This window comes from Vombatus ursinus, unplaced genomic scaffold (genome assembly GCF_900497805.2).
Source record: "Vombatus ursinus unplaced genomic scaffold, bare-nosed wombat genome assembly UNPS02014807.1, whole genome shotgun sequence".
Classification (NCBI taxonomy): Eukaryota; Metazoa; Chordata; class Mammalia; order Diprotodontia; family Vombatidae; genus Vombatus; species Vombatus ursinus.
The window spans coordinates 3086049-3092048 of NW_020954585.1; positions in this window are offsets into that span (position 1 = coordinate 3086049).

The window sequence follows — 6000 nt, forward strand, 5'->3', positions numbered from 1 at the left end:
GAGACAGGGAGAGACAGAGAGAGTGAGAGAAAGAGAGAGAGAGAGAGAGAGAGAGAGAGAGAGAGAGAGAGAGAGAGAGTGTTCCAGTTGGGCCAGTATTAATAATGTACCCCATTCTGGGTATACAGCCAATAGAAAAAGGCTACTCCCATCCATGTGATAGGACATGTTCCATGTTTGGTGGCCTAGGCATATCCAGGACAAGCCTCTCAGGAAGCTTCCATTAAGTAAACATGACATGCTTTTAGGCCTTTTCCAGTAGTATGTTCTTTTAGTAAAATGTGACTTCCTTAAGTACATGGACTGTTTTTTTTTTCATTCTGTCTTTGTGCTAAGAACAATAATTTAACCATAATATTCATTTGTTGAATTGAATTGAATTGAATAAAATGGAACTGAATTGAATTCATCAATTCTCCAAAGCTTCCATTAAAATGTTAGTATTCCCTAGAAAGGGTAACACACCCACTCATTATTATATAACAATTTATCATGTTGAATAATTTTCATCTAGGACTAGAAAATTACTGGAGGAAAGAACATAGGAATGATAAGTTTTGGGGAGTAAGGTCTATCCTGTGAGGATATCTTGACTTGGAGTCAATGGACCCTCAAAGAGTCTGTGAAAATGTCTGCATTTTAGGGGATCTGTGAATTTGTTTCTTAAAAATACTTCGTTTACTATATGTCAATATAATTGGCTTCTTTGATAATCTTATGTATCATAGGTGTTTTAAAAAGTCTCTGAGCAGCCCATGTCCCTCCTGCAGCAATGGCCTGGGGGAAGCTGAATCACCACCTGACACCCTGGGGCCCAGGCTGGGCTGTCATAGCCTTCCTGAACCTGGCCCTGTGATATGCCCTCTTTAGGACCTAAAGGAAAACTTCCAATGAAAATCTTACTAAAGCTGAAGGAGAATGTTGAGGCAATACAGTTAAATGAGTTACTGCAAAACACAGGATGCAATTAAATGTTGCACACCAAAAACACCTACAAAAAAAGTCACATTAATGAGGACTCCAGGAACATAAACATTTTTGCACTGAAGGAATCAATGACTGGTGACGATCTCCAAGGTGAAAGTAATCCAATAAACACTCAAACAATTTGAAGTATTACTTCATCAAGTGACATTTCTCTCTCTTTGGAGATATTCTGTTACAGATTTTTGTGTAGTAACAACTAGCTTTGAAGGTAGTTTAAGTAGTTTCTTATCATCTGAACCAGATAGTGGAAGAGATTTTAATGATCTTAGATTTTAATGGTTCTGTTACTGAAGGCTATTTCAAATTCAAGAATTGGACTCTTCTGCAGCAATTTTCAAATCTTTCAGCAATTTTAACTGCTATGACCACCATTGCCCCTGTGATTCCATAGCCACCATTTGGTTCTGATTGCTGGCAAGACCATGGATGGACCTCAGGACTTGCTGAACTTACCAACCACGAAAGCACTCTCACCTCAAGATACTCATTTAGTTAAGATCAGGAAAGAGTAGACAGAAAGGAAATGGAGGCACGTTTGACCGGGTGGAGGGGAAGTGGTCAGCTCTTCATCCCCGTCAGAGAACTTAAAGCAATTCTTCCCACTCAAAAGCCAGCAGAGAGATCATTTGCTTGAACCTTTTGCATGTACACTTACTTCCAGCACACTGTCTTCTGAGCCACCAGTCCTTCCAGTTTTTCAGATAACTAGAACTTTTTTTGTCCCACAGTAGTAACTTCTCAGTCACTCATGGCCAGAAGTAGGCTGACCAAGGCTCCCTATATTAAAGTGGATCCAAGCGGGGAATATCTGGGCATGTTCTGTATAATTCACTGGAATGGACACATTTTAACATGCTCCCCAATTATACTAATAATGCTACAAAAATCTTAAATTATGTAAAAATGGTACTGCAGTACTACAATTTTTAGAAATAAAGCATCTGGGAGCAGTGGTAGAAAAAAGCTCAGTAATGACCTGAACCTCAAAGACTCCGTTGCTGCTTCTTCAGAGCCAGAAACTCATCTTGATCTCTATCTTATGAAGGACTATCAGTTAACACCTTAATTAAAAAAAAAAGTAAAAATTCACTCTTTAGCATTGTTTTGATCATTTAAAACATTCTTAAATCTATCCTACAACCTGCAGTTTGAAAAGAAATTAAAGGTATTTCTGCAACCTTCTTTTTTAAATTGTTACTCAAAATTAAGTATCTCAAAGTCCTATTTCTGAGAACAGTAGAGGAATGGAGTTTAGGCAGAATGGATTTCCCTTTGTAATTTGCATTTCATTATTTTTCATATTAAAATTTTAGGAGTGAAGAGGATTCTTATTTCTCTTTACCTTGATTTAATGTGTTACTTGGTCTTTACTCAAATACAAAGAATTTCTGGATCCAACAGGACATAATCTCAAGGCCTTATTAAAATGTTTCATGGTTTTTTGCCTTCCTTTTAGAGATCATTTTACCTGATAATTCATTTGACCATAGACCAGGGCTTTGGATTCAGTCGAAGGGATGCCCTTGAGGACCTAGAGGGCCACAATGTGGCTTCAAGACTGCAGGTTCCTCACCCCTGCCATAGACTGTACCAGGGGAAAATGGACAAATCTGTTTTAATTGTTCCCAGCTCCTTCCTCTCCATGCTTCCTATACTCTGACCATTATCTTCACCTATGTCAACACCACAACCTTGGACTCCTCCCTGGTTCTCAGTTCTTTATCTTGCCTGGAACTAGTTGTTGTTATTGTTGAGTGATTTCAGTTGTGTCTCACTTGTTTGTGATCCCAAGTGGAATTTTCATGGCAAAGACACTGGAGTGGTTTACCATTTCCTTCTCCAGTTCATTTTATAGATGAGGAACTGAGGCAAACAGGGTTAAGTGACTTGCCTAGGGTCACACAGCTAGTAAATGTCTGGGGCTAGATTTGAAATCAGGTCCTCCTGACTCCAAGGCCCTGTAATTTATCTACTTTGCCATCTAGCTGCCCTTGCCTGGGACCAGACCTCTGTCCTATTTCCCAGCCATCATTCCCTGACTTGTATACCACCCCACTCTATTTCCAGCTTTTTAAAAATGTGTTGTCCTCCATTAGAATGTAAGGTCTCTGGGGGCAGTCTTGCTTGCTTATATTTATATCCTCAGCTCTTCTCATACTGTTGGCACATAATAAGTGCTTAATACATGTTTTATTTCCCTAAAAACAAACAAAAAAAAGCTCTAAGAAGGGTTCCCTAGGTCTCACCACATGGGCAAATGAGTCCATGATGCAAAAAAAGTTTACAAATCCCTGGTCCTAGGGTTGCGGTCTAGGGGTGCTGGGAACCTCGAATTCAAGGGCAGAAGACGTGGGTCCTGCCTCAAAAGAATTTGACTCAAGCCTTCTTTCAGTCAGAGAAAATGGTTATTAAAATACCAGTTGAGGTGGGAGAGATTTTCAGAATCTGAGCTACTGGCCAGATTTTAAGAATCTGAGCATTTGTGATGGTTGTCCAGGTCAGACTCTTAAGCAATCTGAACAATTTGCCAGATGAGATTGACCCTTTTATGCTGTGGCTGATAGCTAGGAGTGGCCAAATAGTAACCAAATAGTAATAGTAAGGGGTCTAGATGGAATTAAGGGTGGGAAGTGTCCTGATCTGGAGATAACAGACAATGAAGGGCTGGGCTAGTTTTGAGGTAACAGAGAATAGGAGATTGGGGCATGGTCAAAGCCTTGCCAGGACAGTTGAAAAGATTATAGCCTCAGAGGCCATGTGGGAAAATTGGGGGTGGGGTTTCCAGGGCCCATACCATCACTAGAGGATGCTCCCAGAGGCCAGGGACAGTTTTCACACCATGGTAGGGGCTGGGGTAAACAAAGAGCATCTAGTTGGCACAGAGGATAGAGTTCTGGGCTTGAAGTCAGGAAGACATAAGCTTAAACATTGCTTCAGAGATTTACTATTTTTGTGATCCTGGGCAAAAGTCAGTTTAATTCTCAGTGCCTCTGTTTCCTCATCTGTAGGGTGACAGGCACCTCTAAGTTCCTTCTAGCTCTAAATCTGAGATCCTTTAAGTCAGGAGAGGTGTTGTTAAACCTTACCTATTTCCCAATTTAGCTGTTCATAAGGTCTGTGTGAAATGGGAAAGACTGAGCAGAAATGAAGACTCCAAGTATTTTGAGGTTTCTCCCCAGAGCAATGTATTCTCCAAATCCTATCACCGCTTCTTTCTCTCCCAATTGAGGTTATTCAGTGAACAGTAAGCAGTTCTAAATTGAGCTCTTATTCCAGAGACCTGGATAGCACTACTTGTTAAGAGCTGTCACTCTGCCCAATCCACAAGAAAGCACAAATCTCAGAAGTATATGTAAATGAACTAAGGGCTAATGGAAATGTGGTGGTGGGATTCAGAATGTTATAACCCTTTGCTGAATGTGTCTGATTCCCTTTGACAGAAATCTGAGGTTAGGCTGCCCTTGTGGGAGGGGAGCAGAGTGTACTGGGCGGGGAGGGAGAAGGCAAATTATAGCCCAGACTTGTGACTGTTGAATCTGAGGTGAGTTCTGGTCACATAAATCAATCTATCCACCCATAATCAATAAGTACTTTATTACTGGAATTACAAAGAAAAAAATGAAACAATTCCTGACTTCAAGGAATTTACATCATATTGGAGAAGATTTTTTTAAAAAGTCAAGAATAGTAGTAGTAGTGGTGGTAGTAGTAGTAGTAGTAGTAGTAGCTAATGTTTATATTGTTTTTCAAGGTTCACAAAACATTTTACATAAGTTATCTCATTTGAACCTCATAACTGCTCTGTGAGGTAGGTATTATTATTATCCCATTATATAGACGATTAAACTGAGCTTGAGAGAGTTAAGTGACTTGCTTGCAGTCACACACGTAATCTGTTTACAGGACAGGATTTGAACTCATGTCTTTCTGATTTCAAGTTCAGTGATCTAGCCACTAGGTGGCAGTGCCTTAACAGTATCAAGCAATCTATCCATAAACATTTATTAAGTGCTTACTATTTGGCAAGCATGGTACTAAGCACTGGGGATGCAAAAAGAGGCAAAAGACAGTCCCTGCCCTCAAAGAGCTTACAATCTAATGGGAGAGATAACATGCAAGCAAACATATACAAAGCAAGCTATATACAGGATAAATAGGAATTGATTAACAAGAGGAAGGCACTAGAAGTACCTTACTATAGATGGTGGAATTTACTGAAAACAACTGAACAATCAATTTATAACTCCATTCATCGTTCATGTGGCTCTCCAGAACAAAACTCTTTTTCCTGGCCACAATTTTTCTATGTGGTGTCTCTCCCATTAGAATGTGAACTTCTTGAGGTTAGAAAGAGTCTTACTTTTGTATTTGTATCCCCAGTGCCTAGCAAAATGCCTGGCACATAGTAGGTCCTTAATAGATGCTTTGTAATTAATTAATTCATTCATAGAGAAGTTATGAACTTGATCCTTGGTACCTTGTGGAGGATGAGTTAAATGGATAGGGTCTATCCCCAGAACGAATTAGCCAGTTGGGATTCTTGGGAGGATGGACTCTAGAGGAAGGAGCCACCTCTTTCTACTAGTCTATAAAAAGAAACCAGCAGACCTTCTCATCCCTTTTCCCTTCTTCTTCTGGAGACATTCTGAGAGCACAGAAAGAATGCGTGTGTGGGGAGGGGTGCCATTGATTTGTGGGGAAGTTTTCTTGCGGCAGAAGCACATGACAATTTGTTTATGGTCAATTCCAAATGGCCCAAGATGAGGAGTTAGTTCCTGGACCTTGATTGCAAACTGCCTCTTGTCTTTTATTTTCCCTTTCTGAACACATGTCAGATATTAGACCTGAAAGTAGAATTTCCTGGGATAAGAGATGGCAATAGTTACAGAAGGGATGGGGAATTTAGAATTTCTGCAGGAGGGGAAAGTTCTTTACCTTACTCTAAGAGAGGCGATGTCATAATATCTCAACCACACGATACCTTGGGGGAGGGAACCACATGGCCAACTGGTG